Source organism: Zeugodacus cucurbitae, chromosome 4, assembly GCF_028554725.1.
Source record: "Zeugodacus cucurbitae isolate PBARC_wt_2022May chromosome 4, idZeuCucr1.2, whole genome shotgun sequence".
In the NCBI taxonomy this organism is placed as follows: domain Eukaryota; kingdom Metazoa; phylum Arthropoda; class Insecta; order Diptera; family Tephritidae; genus Zeugodacus; species Zeugodacus cucurbitae.
In genome coordinates, this window is record NC_071669.1 from 19,785,378 (window position 1) to 19,808,084 (window position 22,707).

Here is a 22,707-nt window from a genome sequence, read left to right on the forward strand (position 1 = left end):
CAGCGGCATATATTTTTTTGGTGTTTTGCTCCGTTGCTTGCACGCTTGCTCTTCATAATAATTTCATTTCACTGCGAGCGTTTGCCAAGCCACTTTTGTTGCGACGTGTTTTTCGGCCGTTATTGCAATGCGTTGTTGCAACTTACAACTTGCAACCAACGGGCACATACATACATACATATACATAATGAAATGCCGACAAGTCAAAACGGTTGCATTACTTGCCTTTATGGCGCATTCCTGACAACTGTAGCGTGCGTACGCCATCCTGTTGAACCGAAAAATCCGCAAGGAATACTCGGTTGTGTGCCGAGATTTTAATTAAAATCTGGCAGTTGTTGGCTCAGCAAAACTATGCGGTTATATTTCTTAATATCACAGAGTTTCCTTTTTTACGACACAGTCAACCTAATTTGAGACTCGTCATACAGACGGGACGGCGGTCTGCTGCCAAGAGGTCAAAGCCTGCAACTTAATGTGTGAATATCCAACTGGAGCATATAAAATGGCTTTTGTTGTAGGTTCCAAGTTTCCGAGGCTAATTTAGATGGCATTTCATTTTTTTGATTTTTAAACGATATATCGAGACAACCCTTGTAAATACCACTTGAACCCCGCTCAACTAGTGGCTAGTACTCGGTACTTTTTATAAAGATTATCTTACAGCTTTTTGTTTGAGCATATTGTGTTTTCATGATATGGAGGGTCTAGCGAAAGTCAAACACTTTCAGAAATATACTTTATTTTATAAAGTCGAAAGCAACTTAGTTATGCTGAGATCTTACTCCAAGAAACTTAGTTCGAACTAATCATAAAATAATAAAATAGTCCAAAACTTTTAATTTTTCTTTAAGGCTTACAAATTTAGCGACAGTTTGTTTTAATACTACTTTCTCAAAAAATAGTTTACCAGTAAGTGTTAAGATGATTCCAGTTCACTGTCTTCCAAAGAACTTGTAAGGATCTGATAAATGGTACCAGATGTTTAGGGTTTTCCAAATTGTGGCCCCAGCCTTCTTGTACTCACCAATTCATTAAAGGCGTTACGTGGGTCTTTTCGGGTAAAAAAGGGCTATTTTCAATATTATTTTTTTTTATGTAAAAAGTTATTTATTTAATTCAAAATTTTTTTAGTTTTATAGATACATATATAAAGAATAATTTCTGAAAAAAACTCCTCCTTATGACGTAATTTCCGGTGACCCCTCCGAAAACAGCTGCGTCCGCGTTGTAAACATAACTCCTGACAGGATCATCTAAGCTGTAAAAAAAAATAGGCGTTGTAGTTAAGACCATAACGTGCTTGAACAAAGAAACGACAAAAAAAGTAAAAAAGAATTTTGGCAGACATTTTTCCAAAAAAAAGAATTTCTGTAAAATTCGCTTGACATTTTTTAAATAGTTGTAATTTGAAAAAAAAAAGAATCCTTCGTTCCAACACGAGTAAATTGTATCTCGAAAAAGTTTTGAGTAAGGATAATACTGTATCTCCAAAACTATTTTTCGGTTCGACTTGAAAATTTAAGATTATATTCTTGAGATGTTGTAGAAATTAATCAGCCAAAAAACAAAAAATTGAAACCCATGTAACACCTTAACGTTCTTATTGTCTAAAGGTATCGTTAGGAACGCAAATTCTTGCTGTCGGACATTTTCTTCTCAAATCCAGGTTAGTTTAATAAAGCTTGAACCACAAAATTCAAGTTGTGATCCTTTGAGTAACTAAATATTCCTTTTTAATAGCGCTAAGCGAACGATATCAAACCCGGTGGAAAATATATGGAGTAAGCATATCGTATCTTCTTATTCCAATAAGAAAATATTTCCCATATGCTAAAATAGAGCCATATCTCTGACGCCGCGTTTCGTTGACTTTAAGCATGCTGGACTTCTCTTACTCATATGTTGACATTCTTTTTGAGAAATCTGCTAACCTGAGCCATAGAAGGATGTCGTTTGACAGTTCATCAATCAATATCAGATCCGACTGATCGCCGCAGAATAACTGTTTTGTTCTAGTGTTTCAGAAGGATGGACCAGAGATACACTGGATAAAACTAATACAAGACAAAACCTGGCCGTCCTGTTAAAATTAATTCGGTAGCTGAAACATCTCAGCCAGTTACCTATTAGAGAGCTGGGATTCTTAATTGTTAGGACTTTTTTAACACTGAGACGACTATAGAGCGAGAAACCCGTACTTTACGCAACAGTTGCGGTATACCATTTTTATGTAAAATATAGTATAGTATAGTATTTTATATCGGAAATATTCTAAATTTTTAGAATTTTAAAAAACAAAAGCCTACTTGGCCCACTCTATTTATTCTCTGATAAATATTTCAACAGTGTCTCCCCCATACGTGTGACAGTTAGTTTTAACTTCCGTTTATTCTGCTACTACAACTTAATGAAATATAAAAAATCCAATTAAGATTAGGTCAACAGTAACTATTTTTTGATGTTGGCAAGTGAATTGGAATTCAAATTTCAGAAAACGATTTAGATAAGGTTTTCTTTGTGACCAAATTTTATTTTATTTTATCTCAATTTTTTTGGGGAGATTTTTTCGTACGATTGCCGAGCGCTTTGCGGCCAACAAGAGAGGACAATGTGTAGTCGGCACAAATACACACACGGACACACACACTAGATAACGGTGAATGCCGCAATTCAGCAGAATGACTTTCGTTTAGCAAAAGTGGGTGGTGGATTTTTGTGGGGGCCAACAGTGGAGTCCTGCAAGAACACATATGCGCTTGGAAGGACTTATATACGACACTGGTTGTCTGGATATGCTGCGGAGATGAGGAGTGAGGGATATGTATATTGCCAATTCATCTACGGCTGGTTGAGTAACTAAATGCGGTAACCGCATACCGGCTGAGTGGCAGTGTGACCATTGCAAGAAGATTGCAGATTATCTGCGCCACATCAAAAATGTGCATGCAGCATGTAGCCGAAGAAGGGATGTGGCAAGTGGCAAGTCGAAAGACATGCCACAACATACGACATAGCTGGCAGCGGCAGCGTTTTGCAGGTACATATTCTGCTCAGCGCACAAGTGTGGCAGCCGCAGGGCGTTGTGGCAATGCAAAAGTTTTCCTCACTTTGTTCGTTGTACTTGTTGTTGGTGGTAGTGGTGGCAAGCTCATTCGTTGCCCGAAATGAGCGCATGTTTGCGGATTTGAATTTAAATTGAAATAGGATGTTGGGATATTCAAATGAATTTTAACTTAAGGGTAAACGATAGCATCAGATCAACATCAGATTAAATTGATTGGTGGCGGTTGCTGCTTGGCTATCGCGTTGCTTGGCTCGGTGTTTGTCTGCTACTGGGCTTGTTGGTAGTCTGTTGTTGGTGTTGTTGTTTTTGTTTGCTGATACTCAATTGCTGATAGCTGGTAGCGCTCACTTCACGGTGTTGTTGCTGCAGCACTTCGTGGTAGATTGCGTTTTGTTTGAGCTGTTTTTTTACACAGTTTGGTGTTTTTTTGTTTTTGTTTTGCACACTTTTTACTTTTGACAACTTTTGGGTGCTCGCGGTGGCATTTGTGGCTACCGGATTATGACTAATTGATTATTCGTTAAATAATGTGCTTTTCACTTTAGAATTAAATTTATTTTTAACGTACCACTTAATTTGGAAGTGTTCAAGTGGCATGCTTCTGAAAATTTGTTTTTAATAGTCTCATATTTCAAGTATGTTTTAATGAATCTGATGAGTTGGAGATGTTTTGTCGAATTATTTCAAATAATGGGCTCAATAGTGTCAAATTTCAAGGGTTCAATCTTTAGCAGCGAATTGTGAAATAAAATCATGTACACTGTCACGATTTTGGACCGATTTTAGCTGAAAGACTCAACGTGTAAAAATAACCTTATACTCAATATATAGATACATTTTACCAAAAAAAAAAAACAGAGTTAAACCATTTGTAACTCAGCCAAGGAACATGATTACCAAAATAATACAACAAAAGTCCAGAATTCATATAAAGAGATCGCCGACTGAAGTCACGCGGGATAGTGAGATATTGAGCATTCCAAAAGATTGCTAGCCAGCTAACGCTAACGACCATATGAAATATTGGAATGATAAAACTGTCGATGTCTTCTCACTCCGGACAACAATCGCAAAGGTAATACCACTTCATAGCAGTGTTTGACACTATTTAATCACAATCCGAAGGAGTTTCTACTTCGTTTCAAACAACCGACTGGTTTGAGACCAGCGACTATGGAATATTCGAAACAGTGCACTTCCCTTGGCTAACTTGCTTCAACGAAGTAGAAGACTGTCTATAAATCGTATTTTTCAGGTGGTTTAAAGAAGTTGGAGATCAGTTTAGGATTAGGATTAAGGCCAATTTTATGCTCAGAATGGCTTCCTAGAATTGATGTTATATTAGATTCTTTCAACAAGCTTTTTGGTATAAAATTGCACTGAAAATCCATGGGACCACTTTTTGTCGGTTACAAATGTAGGCCAATATTGAACTTAAAGATAGCTACACTGATTTACAAAAGAATTATAAATAGTGGTAGATGTAGATTCAGTAGATATGTATATCTGCTTCAGTGTGGTTGACGGAAAGAGTTTCTTTCAGAAGTTTAGTCTAACATTTCTGCTCTATGTAGCGTTTTCAATTGGCTTCTCATTGGTAGCTGCTTCATAAGTTCTTTTTTGCTAATAGTCAGCTTTTTCATCTTTCCTGTGCTTTCTTCAAAGTGATCTTTTGGTTCATTAGTAAAGATTGATTAGACTGACTACCTTTGTTTGATTGCAAAAAAAATCACTTAACGTTTTCTCTCTTTCTGAAGCTGCTGTTTAATAGGAAAAACAATTACCCCGAGTCTGACTTACATTATACTATATTAGGATCTTTGGAGTATTGTACAGTCAAGTATGAAAATTTATAATTTTTAAACTGTAAACACGAGTTCATATTAGTGAAATTTTGTCTTCTCCTCTACACACATTTACTATCTACTCAAATATATGTTTGCATGCATTATACTATAATATATTATTATATTTTGTTTCTATATTTTTGCTTTTTTTATTCTTTGTTTTGAAATACATATATAATCTCTTTATTTACACTCCATGTGACACTTCATTTAAATAAGTTGAACTTTTTCGGTTGTGCTTGCCACAAAATTAACATAGCCGCATTGCTGTCGAAAACTTTGACGGTCGTCGGTATGGTGTACATTGTACATGCTACATACAATACCAGAGTGCAGCATTGCAATCACACCGCAGCGCCAGCGGTGACAAATCGGTTGACAACGGTGCATAATAAACTTTGAACCCCCCCCCCACCAGCAAAAAACAAAACACAACGAAATTGATCAAAAAGTTAGCTCCACCTGAGAGAGCGAGATACGGAAAATAAGGCAATAAAGCGAGCGTGTAGCGTGCAACACGCCGTTTGTGGCAAGAGCGATGAGCAATGAAAAATAGTGCAACATCAAGTTGCAATAAATCTTTGTGATGTTACAACAATCGTAGTCATTAAGCACTTGGCTCCATCGCTATTTGTTGTTGTTGTTGCCTTTTCTTGTTTTTATTGTTATCGTGGATGCTTTTACTTCTGTTGTTGTTTTTAACTTTTTTTGTAATTTTTGATTTTTTGTTGTCGTTGTTCACCTTTCTTTTTGTTGTTGTTGCTTTCAATTTTTGTATTGTTGTTGTTAATTTTGTTGTTTTTTATCTTTTTGATTTTGGTTTTTTATTGTTTTTGTTTTCATTTTTCCGTTTGTTGTTATTCTTTCTTCTTTATTTTGCTGTCATTCTTTATCATTTTTGTTTTGTAGGCTTTCCATGTTGTTGTTTTTTTGTTTTTTGTTAATGTAAACCTGTGCTCAATCAGTGCTTTGTTGTTGCTCTAGAAAAATTCGATTGCCACTCCAACGATCCAGCTTAGCTGACCACTTGCATCGCTGCCTGCCACATGTTGCGCCAGTCCCTGTATATAAATATGTATGTATGTATTTAGCTCCAAGAGCAGCTGTGCCGCTAGCAATGCCGTCACACCAGTTTTCCGTTCGTTCGCTACCATAGCAATACCCACTACAACAACAAAAGCGCACGATCAGCGCCTATCAGCGTGCAACAATCAAAGCACAGCTACAGATACACACACACCTGCAAAGAGCTTGAAGCAATGGACCAAATCAAGCCTTCACTTCAACAGCTTAACACCAACTTCACACAGCATCGCCTAACTCTCGTTGGCCATCGCTAGAAGTGTCTCATTGCATCTAGTGCAACAGTTGCATGCCCCACAGAGCCCCCGTTCTCAGCTTACTCAACTTCGTGCGCTTTTTCATGCACCTGGCTAACACGAAATTGGTTGGTCGCTCGGTTTGTCTTTCGATTTGCTACAAAACTGGCATTGTACTCATAATGTAACTAAATCTACCACTTTGCTATTGTTGTAGTTGTTGTTGGTGGTTGGTTGGTGTTATGCCAACTACTGCTGTGTTTTTAATCATCAATTAAAGGCAACATGAAAAAATTTGTATATTCAAATGACTTTTTGTTGAGAAAACCTATTCCATGTACTCATCTATCATTAAGATAACAAAATGGTATGCTTGGACGGGAGTAGAACCCAGAAGACTGTTAGAAGCAAGACACTTTTAGTTAGTGAAAAAGTTTACACAAAACGAGGCGACCAATGTGGCAAGAGTGTATGTGTTTTTGTGAATTTAGAACGATATTTGTTCGTCTTTATGCAAAATAGAAGAGCCATCAGCTTCGAGTGTGGGAAATACGTTTCAAGTCATTTCACTTTGTTACGAAAATTGGTTGACTACTGCAACGAGTGTGGCATTTAGTCGCTTGCAGTTTCCATGGCATATCCGCATTCCTTCATACACACACTGTCTTTAAGTGAGCCCAACTCATCTTGATAATTAAGGGAGATGATCATAAATTGTACATTTGCGGTGCAAATTTCAATAAGATTTCCTATCCTGGAGACCGAATGAGGTGTATACAGCAGTTTGTTTAAAGTTGTAGGAAGTTGCATAGTCTAACATTCAGTTCATAAGTATTAGAAGGCTTAACATTGAAAGAAGAGTAGTTTAAAAATTGTGTGTATCTCTTCAGTGACAAGAGTCTAGAAACTCTATGTTAGCGCTCAAAAAATTTATGTTGAAAAGTCACATTAAAATTTATTTAATCAGAAACTTATAGTATTAGAAAGTCTTGAACGAAATAATCCTCTCTGTACCTCCGAGTGACACTTATTGTAATTTCGGACATTTAATAATGATATAGATAATTTTAATGTTCGTTATTCATATACGGACAAGCGATTCTTCAACAAATATTCAAATCAACACAGCATCCAGAGGGAAGTCCGAATCTTAGTATCGATCGTTGACTTACTTAAAGAACCAGTTCATTGTTTTTTGTATTTTTTTTTTTATTTTTACACAAATCTAGATATAGAACCGAAACAAGGGAGCTCTACATAGAGGGTGAACGATTTCGAGGTTCCCTACTTTTTTAAAGAAAAAACCACAGCAAACTCAATTTATTATACTTCGAAAGAACACTCGTTGGCATTAAAAAGATTATCTCTTTCATCTGTTCATCTCATTCAAATGTTGGCCGCGGCTACGTTTCAGATTTTCCATCCGTTGAGTCCAATTTTCAATGACTCGTTCGAGCAATTCGACTAGTAACTGGCGAATGATACGGGTGATGTTTTGCTCCAAAGCCTAAATCCAGCCGGGATTGTCCAGATATAATTCAGACTTTACATATCCCCACAGGAAAAAGTCTAACGGTATGATCTCACACGATCTTGTTGGCCAATCGACTGGCCCAATAATATAATAATGAATGCTGGGTCCCAAGATGGGTGATGGTGTTGCGAATAGTATGCTCAGTTAGCCGATTATTTTAACCATAAGTTGAGCGAAACACATTCTTTACAGAACGTTAATTTTCGTAATAAAGCTGAAGAATTTGTTAACGTTGTTAAGGCGCACGTCTTTTCACGATGAAATGCCAATCAATACTGAACAAAAATAAAATGACAGCTTTACTTGGGTGACACGTGATTTGTCAAAAAAAGGCTCTACTTGGATCACCCGACATAATTAACGTTATTGGTGTTCTTATTGATGAACCTGTTTAAAAAATTGCTTAAGAGTTTCGGCTAATATTTCGAAGCGACAATTTTCCACCGAACAAAGATAAAGTTCCCTTGCAGATAGGGTGGGTTGACTTAAGGAATTAGGGGTAGTCAGAGACTCGAAAAAATTTGTATGTATGTGATTGGCGTTGCAACCGTTTAGCCGGTTATAGCCGAATCGACGATAGTGCGCCACCTGTCTCTCTCCTTCGCAGTTCGGCGCCAGTTGGAGATCCGAAGTGTAACCAGGTCGCTCTCCACCTGGTCCCTCCAACGGAGTGGAGGCCTTCCCCTTCCTCGGCTTCCTCCGGCGGGTACTGCATCGAACACTTTCAGGGCTGGAGTGTTTTCGTCCATTCGGACAACATGACCTAGCCAGCGTAGCCGCTGTCTTTTTATTCGCTGAACTATGTCAATGTCGTCGTATAACTCGTACAGCTCATCGTTCATCCTCACCGTAGTATTGACAGCTCTTCTTTTACTTCTATCTCTACCTGTATTAGCCGGAGCTATTACTATACTTTTAACAGACCGAAATTTAAACACCTCTTTCTTCGACCCGGCTGGTGGTGGAGACCCTATTTTATACCAACATTTATTTTGATTCTTTGGACACCCTGAAGTTTATATTTTAATTTTACCAGGATTCGGTATAATTTCTCATATTATTAGACAAGAATCGGGTAAAAAGGAAACATTTGGTTCCTTAGGTATAATTTACGCTATAATAGCAATTGGATTACTTGGATTTATTGTATGAGCCCACCATATATTTACAGTAGGTATAGATGTTGATACTCGAGCTTACTTCACTTCAGCTACAATAATTATTGCTGTTCCTACTGGAATTAAAATTTTCAGATGACTAGCCACTCTTCATGGAACACAATTAAATTATTCCCCAGCTATGCTATGAGCTTTAGGTTTTGTATTTTTATTCACAGTTGGGGGACTAACTGGAGTAGTATTAGCCAACTCTTCTGTTGATATTATTCTTCATGACACTTACTACGTAGTAGCTCATTTCCACTATGTTTTATCAATAGGAGCAGTATTTGCTATTATAGCTGGATTTGTACACTGATACCCATTATTTACTGGGTTAGTTTTAAACCCTAAGTGATTAAAAAGTCAATTTATTATTATATTTATTGGTGTAAACTTAACTTTCTTCCCTCAACACTTCTTAGGATTAGCAGGAATACCTCGACGTTACTCCGACTACCCAGATGCTTACACAACGTGAAACGTAGTTTCTACAATTGGTTCATCAATTTCTTTACTAGGAATTCTTTTCTTTTTATTTATTATTTGAGAAAGATTAGTTACTCAACGTCAAGTAATTTACCCAATGCAACTTAGTTCTTCAATTGAATGACTTCAAAATACACCTCCTGCTGAACATAGTTATTCAGAATTACCTCTTTTAACTAATTTCTAATATGGCAGATTAGTGCAATGGATTTAAGCTCCATATATAAAGTATTTTACTTTTATTAGAAACTAATGACAACATGAGCTGCCCTTGGCCTTCAAGATAGTGCCTCTCCTCTTATAGAACAACTTACATTTTTTCATGATCATGCTCTTATAATTTTAGTAATAATTACAACTCTTGTAGGTTATTTAATATTTATATTGTTCTTCAATACTTACACAAACCGAAACCTCCTTCACGGTCAAACCATTGAAATAATTTGAACTATTCTTCCAGCAATTGTTCTGCTATTTATTGCTTTCCCCTCTCTACGCCTACTTTACTTATTGGATGAAATTAATGAACCTTCAGTAACTTTAAAGGCTATCGGACACCAATGATACTGAAGTTACGAATATTCAGATTTCATAAATGTAGAATTTGACTCATATATAATCCCTACTAATGAATTAGCTACAGATGGATTTCGTTTATTAGACGTAGATAACCGAGTAGTTTTACCTATAAATTCACAAATTCGAATTTTAGTGACAGCCGCAGATGTAATCCACTCTTGAACAATCCCATCGTTAGGAGTAAAAGTTGATGGAACTCCAGGTCGATTAAACCAAACTAATTTTTTAATAAACCGCCCAGGTTTATTCTATGGTCAATGTTCTGAAATTTGCGGAGCTAATCACAGTTTTATACCTATTGTAATCGAAAGAATCCCTGTTAATCATTTTATTAAATGAGTTACTAACAGAGCTAACTCATAATTTATCATTAGATGACTGAAAGCAAGTACTGGTCTCTTAAACCATTTTATAGTAAATTAGCACTTACTTCTAATGAAAAAAAATTAGTTAAAATATAACATTAGTATGTCAAACTGAAATTACTGAATTAATTAGTATTTTTTAATTCCACAAATAGCTCCTATCGGTTGATTAAGTTTATTTATTATCTTCTCAATTACTTTTATTTTGTTTAGTATAATAAATTATTATTCTGTACTTCCACAAACCCCTAAATCTCAAATCTCAAAGAAGTATTCATCTACATCCCTTAACTGAAAATGATAACAAATTTATTCTCTGTATTCGATCCCTCATCAAGCATTTTCAATTTATCATTAAATTGAATAAGAACATTCCTAGGATTATTGTTAATCCCATCAGCTTACTGATTAATACCATCACGATGACATATTTTTTGAAATTCTATTTTACTAACACTACATAAGGAATTCAAAACCTTATTAGGTCCCTCAGGTCATTCAGGTTCAACCTTCATTTTCGTTTCATTATTTTCTCTAATTCTATTTAATAATTTTATAGGTTTATTCCCTTATATCTTCACAAGTACAAGTCATTTAACATTGACCCTTACCTTGGCTCTTCCTCTATGATTATGTTTCATATTATACGGATGAATTAACCACACTCAACACATATTCGCCCATCTAGTGCCTCAAGGAACTCCAGCAGTACTAATACCATTCATGGTATGTATTGAAACTATTAGTAATATTATTCGGCCAGGAACTTTAGCTGTTCGACTAGCGGCTAATATAATCGCAGGACACTTATTATTAACCCTATTGGGAAATACTGGCCCTTCGTTATCTTACGTTATTGTATCCTTTTTATTAATTGGACAAATTGCTTTATTAGTACTTGAATCAGCTGTAGCTATTATTCAGTCATATGTATTTGCTGTTTTAAGTACTTTATACTCTAGTGAAGTAAATTAATGTCAACACACTCAAATCACCCATTCCATTTAGTAGATTATAGCCCATGACCTTTAACAGGAGCTATCGGAGCTATAACATCAGTATCAGGTTTAGTTAAATGATTCCACCAATACGACATTTCGCTATTTCTATTAGGAAATGTAATTACTATCCTAACAGTCTATCAATGATGACGAGACGTCTCACGAGAAGGAACATTTCAAGGATTACATACCCTACCAGTTACACTAGGTCTTCGATGAGGAATAATTTTATTTATTTTATCAGAAGTCTTATTCTTTGTATCCTTCTTTTGAGCATTTTTCCATAGCAGACTATCACCTGCCATCGAATTAGGTGCTTCATGACCCCCTGCTGGTATTCAACCATTCAATCCATTCCAAATTCCTTTGTTAAATACAGCAATTCTTTTATCATCTGGAGTTACAGTAACTTGAGCTCACCATAGATTAATAGAAGGTAATCATTCTCAAGCCACACAAGGATTATTTTTTACAGTTTTATTAGGAGTTTACTTCACTATCCTACAAGCCTATGAATATATCGAAGCACCTTTTACTATTGCAGATTCAGTTTACGGTTCTACATTCTTTATAGCAACAGGCTTCCATGGAATTCACGTATTAATTGGGACAACTTTCCTTTTAGTCTGTTTAATCCGACATTTAAATAATCATTTTTCTAAAACTCATCATTTCGGATTTGAAGCAGCCGCATGATACTGACATTTCGTTGATATTGTATGATTATTCCTCTATATCTCAATTTATTGATGAGGAGGTTAATTAATTATCTGTATAGTATATAAGTATATTTGACTTCCAATCATAAGGTCTACTAATCAGTAGTATAGATAATCTTTTCAATCATTATTATAGGGTTAATTCTAATAACAATCACCAGAATTGTAATAATTTTAGCTTCAGTACTTTCAAAAAAAGCTCTTACAGATCGAGAAAAATGTTCTCCTTTTGAATGTGGGTTTGATCCAAAGTCATCTTCACGCCTACCTTTTTCACTTCGATTCTTCCTAATCACTATTATTTTTCTAATTTTCGATGTAGAAATTGCTCTTATTTTACCTATAGTTCTAATTATCTCTACTTCAGACATCTTCATATGAACAATTACCTCAATTATTTTCATTATTATTCTAATTATTGGATTATATCATGAATGAAATCAAGGAATATTAAACTGATCAAACTAAACCTAGGGTTGTAGTTAATTATAACATTTGATTTGCATTCAAAAAGTATTGATATTCTCAATCTACCTTAAACAGAATATGAAGCGATTTATTGCAATTAGTTTCGACCTAATCTTAGGTATTTAATACCCTTATTCTCTAAATGTATAAAATTAATTATTTACTAAATCTTTTTAATTGAAGCCAAAAAGAGGCTTATCACTGTTAATGATAGAATTGAGGTTATTCTCCAATTAAGGAAGTATGACGTTCAAGAAAAAGCTGCTAACTTTTATCTTTTAATGGTTAAACTCCATTTGTACTTCTGTTTATATAGTTTAGCAAAAACATTACATTTTCATTGTAAAAACAAAATTTTACTATTTTTATAAATTACTAAAACTAATTCACTATATCCAAAAATTACATAATTACCCTAACATCTTCAGTGTTATGCTCTACATTTAAGCTATTTGAATAAAATATTAAAAAGAAAGAAAACAAGAAAGTAATTCATAAAACAAATAATAAAAGATAAATCTTCAAATTATTATTATGTATAACAAATATATGCTGAGAATATTTCCCTAATTCATTATATAAATTTTGACCCCCTAAAAATTCTGATCAACCCTGATCAAAAGATTTGTATACTCTTCCTCCTAAAATCAAAGGATAATTAATAATCCCATACGTAGAAATATAAGGTATAAATCATATAGAACCAAAAAAATAACTGCTAACATAATTACTTAAAGATTTATTAAAATAAAATAGAGAAACATTTGAAATTAAATAGCCTAATACACCTCCCACAATACAAACAAACAAAGTTAACAACTTCAAATAACTAGGCAAACAAATTATATATGGTGTAGGAAAAATCAATCAACTTAACATACTACCTCCCACAATTCTCATTACTAGTAAACCTCTCATCCCACGAAGCATAATTCATCCCTCATCTCTTAACATATTTAAAGAACCACAATTTAATTCACCTGTTATTGAATAATAGACCAATCGAAAAGAATAGCAAACAGTTAAACCAGTAGAAAAAAAATATAGAAAGAAAGAAAATAGATTAATATAACTTAAAGAAACAATCTCAAGAATTATGTCCTTAGAATAAAACCCAGCTAAAAAAGGCATACCACACAACGCTAAATTAGCAACATTAAAACAACCAGATGTTAATGGTATATAAATACCAAGCCCTCCTATCAAACGAATATCTTGAGAATTATTCATATTATGAATAATAGCTCCAGCACATATAAATAAAAGAGCCTTAAATAAAGCATGAGTTAACAAATGAAAAAAAGCTAATTTATAAAATCCTATAGATAAAATTCTTATTATTAATCCTAATTGTCTTAAAGTAGATAGGGCAATAATCTTTTTTAGGTCAAATTCAAAATTAGCCCCCAATCCAGCTATAAATATAGTCAAACCAGATAATAATAATAATAAATCCCCTAATCATCTACCTCTCAACAAAATATTAAATCGAATTAATAAATAAACCCCAGCAGTCACCAAAGTAGAAGAATGAACTAAAGCAGAAACTGGTGTAGGAGCCGCTATAGCAGCAGGTAATCAAGATGAAAATGGAATCTGAGCACTCTTAGTTATAGCAGCTAATATAATCAAAGCCCCAATAATTTCCATTTCTACTCTATTTTTCATAACTTCTAAATAAAAAATATAGTTTCAACTCCCATAATTTAACATTCAAGCAATAGCTAATAAAAATGCGACATCCCCAATCCGATTGGATAAAGCTGTCAATATACCAGCATTATATGACTTAACATTTTGAAAATAAATAACTAAACAATAAGATACTAACCCTAACCCATCTCATCCTAATAAAATTCTAATCAAATTTGGACTAATAATTAATAATATTATAGATATAACAAATATAAGAACTAATATAATAAAACGATTAATATTTAAATCACCTCTCATATACTCCTTTCTATAATAAATAACTAAAGAAGCAATTAATAGAACAAAAGATATAAATAATAAACTTATTCAATCAAATAAAAAGGTTATTACAATTCTAGCTGAATTTAAACTTACAACTTCTCACTCCAAAAAGATAGTATAATCATTTATTAAAAATAACAAACTAGACAAAAAAAAATTGATTCTAATAGAAATTAAAACCAAAAATCTAATTCTACAAATTGATAAATATTTCACGATCTAAAATGACTAACTCATATCATTGACACCACAAATCAATATTTTATAATAAACTATTTAGATTAATTAAAGTCAAAATAAACAAATATCTCTCTTTAAAATTAATAAATTTAAAGGAAACCAATGAAGAAATAATAACAAATATTCCCGAATCTTACCCCCTCTAAATGAATATACGCCAGAAAATACCTTACCATGTTGACTATAAGCATATAAATATAATGTATATGCAGCTCTAAAAAAAGATAGTAAAGATAAAGAAATTATAGTAACTCAAGATCAACTAACAATTCTATTCAATAAAGAAATTTCACCTAATAAATTCAACGAAGGAGGGGCCGCTATGTTACAAGCTCTTAGTAAAAATCACCATAATGTTATAGAAGGTATAAAATTTAATAACCCCTTATTAATTAATAAACTTCGACTCCCTAACCGTTCATAAGTAATATTGGCTAAACAAAACAACCCCGAAGAACATAATCCATGAGCAATTATCAAAGTATAAGATCCACAAAGACCTCAATAAGTTAAAGTTATAAGACCCCCTAATACAATACCTATATGAGCTACAGAAGAATAAGCAATAAGAGCCTTTAAATCAGTTTGACGTAAACAAACCAAACTAATCAATACCCCCCCTACTAATCTAATACTGACTCAAATATAATTATATTTAATGCCTCTCATTTGTATAAAAGAAAACACCCGTAATAGCCCATATCCTCCTAACTTCAATATAATGCCAGCTAAAATTATTGACCCTGAAACTGGAGCCTCTACATGAGCTTTAGGTAGCCATAAATGAACCAAAAATATTGGTATCTTAACTAAAAAGGCTAAAATTAAACTTAAATACAACAAATCATAATTAAACATATAATTACCCAATAAATAAAAGTTTATAGTATTTAAAGTATTATATAAATAAAAAATCCCAACCAATATAGGTAAAGAAACTAATAAAGTGTAAAATAATAAATAAACACCAGCCTGTAAACGTTCTGGTTGATATCCTCATCCTAAAATTAAAAATAAAGTAGGAATTAAACTACTTTCAAAAAATAAATAAAATATAAATAAATTTATACTTCTAAAAGTCAAAACTAAAAAAATCAATAAAATTAATACATTAAACAAAAATAATCTTTTATAATTATTATATTTATTAACAGACTCACTAGCTGTCAACATTAATGTACAAATTCAAAAACTTAATAAAATTAATCCATAAGAAATTACATCAAATCCTAAAAAATAAGAAATATTTACAAAATAATTAGTACAATAATTTAATATAATGAAAATAAAAGTAACAACAAATAATAGATTTTGTACCATTCAAAACAACCCATTAATAAAACAAATAGGACTAATAAAAAGTATTATAAAAATTAATTTTAACATTGTAAAATATTAAATGATTGAAAATAATCATTTCCATGAGTACGAATTATAGAAACTAAAATAGAAAGGCCTAAAGCACCTTCACACACTCTAAAGGTCAAAAATATTATACTAAAAAATCTTCTATAATCTATCAAATTTAAAAAAATAAATAAAAGAAAAAATAAATTTAGTACAATATACTCTAAACTCAAAAGTATTGATAATAAATGCTTACGATTAGAGACAAAAACAAAAATCCCTATTAAAAACAAAAAACAAGGTAGCCCTCAATATAAACTTATTAACATTAGTTTTAATAGTTTAATAAAAACATTGGTCTTGTAAACCAAAAATAAGATTAAGTCTTTTAAAACTTCAAGAGAAAAGAAATTACTTTATCATTAATCCCCAAAATTAATATTTTAATTAAACTACCTCCTGATATTATACAACTATTTTTATACACATCTACATTAATTTCAAGACTTATTTTTATTCAAATAAACCATCCTTTAGCTATAGGGTTAATATTATTAATCCAAACTTTACAAATTTGTTTATTAACAGGATTAATAGCAAAAAGATTTTGATTTTCTTATATTCTATTTCTAATCTTCCTAGGAGGAATACTAGTTTTATTTATTTATGTAACCTCTCTAGCTTCAAACGAAATATTTTCTTTATCTATAAAATTAACTACTATTTGTGTAATAGCTACAGCAACTCTTATACTAATCTCCGTATTTATAGATAAATCATCAACAACATGCTTTATACAAAATCTAGAAATACAACCGTTTAACCAAATAAAAAATATTCTTCCAGAAAACGCTCTAAATCTACATAAACTATATAACTTCCCCACAAATATAATCACCATTCTATTAATAAACTACCTTTTAGTTACTTTAATTGCTGTAGTAAAAATTACTAAATTATTTTATGGTCCTCTTCGGCCAATAAACTAATGAACAAACCTTTACGAACCCAACACCCCTTATTTAAAATTGCAAATAATGCTTTAGTGGATCTACCAGCTCCTGTAAATATTTCAGCTTGATGAAATTTCGGCTCCCTACTAGGATTATGTTTAATTATTCAAATTATAACAGGATTATTCTTAGCTATACATTATACAGCTGATATTAATTTAGCTTTCAATAGAGTAAACCACATTTGTCGTGATGTAAATTATGGTTGATTATTACGAACCCTTCATGCTAATGGAGCATCATTTTTCTTTATTTGTATCTACCTACACGTTGGACGAGGTATTTATTACGGATCCTATTTATTCACACCTACTTGATTAGTAGGAGTACTAATTCTATTTTTAGTAATAGCAACAGCCTTTATAGGATATGTCTTACCTTGAGGACAAATATCATTCTGAGGGGCCACAGTTATTACTAACCTTTTATCAGCTATTCCATACTTAGGTATTGATTTAGTGCAATGAGTATGAGGAGGATTCGCTGTTGACAACGCAACCCTTACTCGATTCTTCACCTTTCATTTTATTTTACCATTTATCGTACTAGCAATAACTTTAATTCATTTATTATTCTTACATCAAACAGGATCTAATAATCCAATTGGATTAAATTCTAATATTGATAAAATCCCCTTCCACCCATATTTCTCATTCAAGGATATCGTAGGATTCCTCGTAATAATTGCAGCCCTTCTTCTTCTTACATTAATCAACCCTTACTTACTTGGAGACCCAGATAATTTCATCCCAGCAAATCCTTTAGTAACTCCAGTCCACATTCAACCCGAATGATACTTCCTTTTCGCTTATGCAATCTTACGTTCTATTCCTAACAAGCTTGGAGGAGTAATTGCATTAGTCTTATCAATTGCTATTTTAGCTATTTTACCTTTTTATCATTTAAGAAAATTTCGGGGAATCCAATTCTATCCTATTAATAAAATCTTATTTTGATCTATAGTAGTGACAGTTATCTTATTAACATGAATTGGTGCTCGTCCAGTAGAAGATCCGTACGTCCTAGTAGGGCAAATTTTAACTATTATCTACTTCCTTTATTATATTATTAACCCACTAGTTAATAAATGATGAGATAATCTAATCAACTAGTTAATGAGCTTGAATAAGCATATGTTTTGAAAACATAAGATAGAAATCAAATTTTCTATTGACTTTACTAATTTTTATTAACCACATGTAACAAATTAATAATAGTTTAAATCCAATAATAAATAATAAAAAATTTAATGAAAAAGGTAAAAAACTCTTTCAAGCCAAATATATTAATTTATCATACCGAAACCGAGGTAAAGTACCACGAGCTCAAATAAATAAAAAAGAAATAAATGTTAACTTAACATAAAATATAATATTAAATAAATCACACCCTAAAAAAATTACACAAAACAATATTCTTATAAACAAAATACTAGCATATTCAGCCATAAAAATCAAAGCAAATCCCCCTCTTCTATATTCAATATTAAACCCAGATACTAATTCAGATTCTCCTTCAGCAAAATCAAAAGGAGTCCGATTAGTTTCTGCTAGACAAATACAAAACCAAACTAATCTAATAGGAAATAAAATAACCAAAAATCAAATTCTTTTTTGATAATAAAAAAAATCTAAAATATTATAACCCCCAATTAAAAAAACAAAAGACAATAAAACCAATGCTATACTAACTTCATAAGAAATTGTTTGAGCAACAGCCCGAAGTCCCCCTAATAAAGCATAGTTAGAATTAGAAGATCACCCAGCCACCATAACAGTATAAACACCTAAACTAGTACAACATAAAAAAAACAATAATCCTAAATTAAAAGAAAATACCTTTACAAATAAAGGAATACACAACCAAGCTACTAAAGAAAGAAATAAAGAAAAAATAGGAGAAAAATAATAAGAAATATAATTTGACAAAAGAGGATAAGTTTGTTCCTTAGTAAATAACTTAATCGCATCACAAAAGGGTTGAGGAATACCTATTAATCCAACCTTATTAGGTCCCTTACGAATTTGAATATAGCCTAATACTTTACGCTCCAAAAGAGTTAAAAAAGCAACTCTCACTAAAACACAGATTACTAAAATTAAGCTGCCAATAATTGATAAAATTAATTCTATAAAAAACAAGTACTATTTGTAATATAAATTACATAAATAAATTCTAAATTTATTGCACTAATCTGCCAAAATAGTTATTTAAATTAATCATATTCTAATTTTAAAATATAATTATTTTAATACCTGGTCCTTTCGTACTAAGGTATTACAACTTACTAAAGATAGAAACCAACCTGGCTTACGCCGGTCTGAACTCAGATCATGTAAGAATTTAAAAGTCGAACAGACTTAGCATTTAAGCGGCTACACCTAAAATTATATCTTAATCCAACATCGAGGTCGCAAACTTTTTTATCGATATGAACTCTCCAAAAAAATTACGCTGTTATCCCTAAAGTAACTTAATCTTATAATCACTACTAATGGATCAATAACTCATAAATTAATGATTTTTATAATTAAAAGTTCATTAAATTTTAACATCACCCCAACAAAATATTCTCCATTATAAAAATAAAATAAATCCAAAAAATTTAAATAAAAAAAAATATAAAGATTTATAGGGTCTTCTCGTCTTTTAATAATATTTTAGCTTTTTGACTAAAATATAAAATTCTATTATAAATTTATATGAAACAGCTTATACCTCGTCCAACCGTTCATACCAGCCTTCAATTAAAAGACTAATGATTATGCTACCTTTGCACAGTTAGAATACTGCGGCCATTTAAAAATTTCAGTGGGCAGGTCAGACTTTAAAAATAACTCAAAAAGACATGTTTTTGTTAAACAGGCGGGTAAAAAATTTGCCGAGTTCTTTATACAAACTTATCATACAAAATTACTTAAACATTAAATATACTAATTCTATCATTATTACTTTTTATAAATTATTAATAAAAAAATTTTTATAAATAAATTAAAATATAATAAATAATATAAACTATAAAATAATTTATAACAAACTTTATAATGATTGCTAATTCTAAGCATACATTTTATATTAAAATTATTAATTTTTAACAATTTATCTTAAAGCTTATCCCTTAAGATATTCAAATTAATAAATTTTTTAATTAAACAAATAACTAAAAAATTAAAAATTCGTAAATTAAATTTATTTCTAAAAAAACTAGATACCTTTATAAACGAATAACATTTCATTTCTAATAACTTATTTAAAATAATTTTGACACATTAACTTTCATAAATTATTAACTCTTATAAAATCGAGATTAATAAATAATTATTAATTATTTGATAAACCCTGATACACAAGGTACAATAAATAAAATTTTCTTTTAAAACAAAAATTTTTCAAAATATTTCAGCAATCTTTCACAATACTAATTAACTATTATTATTATTATTTTTTCATTAAAAATTACTAAAACATTAAATTATATAATTATTTTTAATAAATTAATTTTAAAACAAAAAAAATTAATAAACAAATATTGCTCAGTTTATATTGATTTGCACAAAAATCTTTTCAATGTAAATGAAACGCTTTACTAAATAAGCTTTAAACTGTCATTCTAGATACACCTTCCGGTACATCTACTATGTTACGACTTATCTTACCTTAATAGTAAGAGCGACGGGCGATGTGTGCATATTCTAGAGCTAAAATCAAATTCACAATCTTTAAAATTTTACTATCAAATCCACCTTCACTAAAAATATTTCATAATTAGATCCGTTTAAATATATTTATTGTAACCCATCTCTACTCAAATATAAGCTACACCTTGATCTGATATACATTCCTATTAAAATTATAGAAAATTATTATTCTAATAAAATATTCTGATAACGACGGTATATAAACTGAAAGACAAACTTAAGTAAGGTTCATCGTGGATTATCAATTACAGGACAGATAATTGACCGTAAAGCAGGACGGGAATGATAAGCGACTTGTAGAGCTTGATTTTGGTTCGTCGAGAGAGGATCATTATCCTTAAAACGTTTGCAGGGGTCGTCATCAAAAGGGGGGTGTCTCATCCGAGGCTTTCGTAGATTTTTCATTGGGGGGTGTTTTTATGTGGTGGGTCCCAAACCCTACGCACAACCGCATAAGCGGGCTTCGCCTTCTCACTTTAGCTCGCCTTCAAACGGATGTCTGTTGGCTACCCAGAGGATACTTGGTCTAAAACCGGAAGTCGTGAGCTGCTTGAACCATGTGGAGAAGAATCGTTTCTGGCCACTCCCAAGTGAGTGACAATCAAAAACTTTCCTCACTTGCGTGAACTTCTACACATGATCCCATCCTCCAAAAAAAAAAAATTTAAGTCATGTAATAAAAGTAATAATATGGCATTATTACACAATGTTTCGACTTGAAGTCAATCGGTTAAGAAAAACTTAGTTTTATGATTAGATAACCCCGGGCCGGATCGAAACTTTTTTCTTTTTTTTTCAAAAATTAACAAAATGGCAGCCTCAGGAATTTTTTTCTAGGGTCTTTTTGGTCTTAAAAAATCCGGCCCAAGATAATTATGTATTCTAAAACCTGTAGAAATTTCATTAAACTTTACTGAGTGTTTTTCGAGGTACAGTTGTCACCAGTTCAAAAAACAGTTTTGAGAAAATCGCATTGAAAGTTTCACGCTAGCGTGTTGGAGTGGCCGAGCTCGTTGTTATTTGTCGAATAACTCGAAAAGTAATTATCGGATCAACTTCAAATTTTCAGAGAATATTTTTAAGGTAAGTTTAACGAAAATGCAAAATGAAATTCAAAATCGATTTTTTGAAAATCCGCACTACCCCTAACCCCTTAAAGCCGACAGCAGTCATGACAATTTTGATGCACTGAGCAGCAGTCGATTCTAGAAATGATAATAATCATTTATTAAAAATTCTTGAACTTTTGGAGACACTTGCAACATAACAAAGAACATATCAGATTCCTAAACTTAAGCTTAAGAAAGAGTTAGTTTTTACGCATACGAACGCATTAGCCAAATTCCAAACATCCAAATTTGTAATTCTGAACAACATTAAATAACAAAAACAATATATTCTTCACGCACTCTTTCTCTATCCCTCTCTCTCTGTCTCTCTCGCTCTCTTGCTAATGTGTAGACCGTCTTTCATTTGAAACCTTACACCTCATGTTAAACTCAGTTCATCTGTTTAAAATTTCATCAATCACCATGTTTAGTACCATTTATTTGCACACATACAAACACACACCCACTCTCTATCACATTCCATCATGTCATGTGACTTCATTGTTGCTCATGGACCAAAAGCACCAACACGATGGGAACAATTCATTGCCAACATTTTATAATATATGTACTGTTACATTGCGAATAACTGATTAGTCGACGAATTTACGCACCCACACACACACATTCAAGCATGCAACATACACTAATACACATTTAAATGACCACATTTGAGGCAAGCACATTCATTTGCAACATTTCGCTGAAGGCTATTTGCTTGTTGCACCAACGAGTGCTAGCGGAGCGTGCGGGCAAGCGCAGCAGCTGGTCTGCATAA

At 32.1% G+C, this 22,707-nt stretch overlaps 3 pseudogenes; 2 read left to right on the forward strand and 1 right to left on the reverse strand.

Annotated features, from left to right (window-relative positions):
- The first annotated feature begins 4,095 nt into the window (after positions 1 to 4,095).
- On the forward strand, positions 4,096 to 12,127 carry LOC128921415 (cytochrome c oxidase subunit 1-like; annotated as a pseudogene).
- An 875-nt stretch (positions 12,128 to 13,002) lies between these two features.
- LOC128921416 (NADH-ubiquinone oxidoreductase chain 5-like) lies at positions 13,003 to 14,386 on the reverse strand (annotated as a pseudogene).
- A 2,124-nt stretch (positions 14,387 to 16,510) lies between these two features.
- LOC128921587 (cytochrome b-like) lies at positions 16,511 to 18,989 on the forward strand (annotated as a pseudogene).
- The last annotated feature ends 3,718 nt before the right edge of the window (positions 18,990 to 22,707 follow it).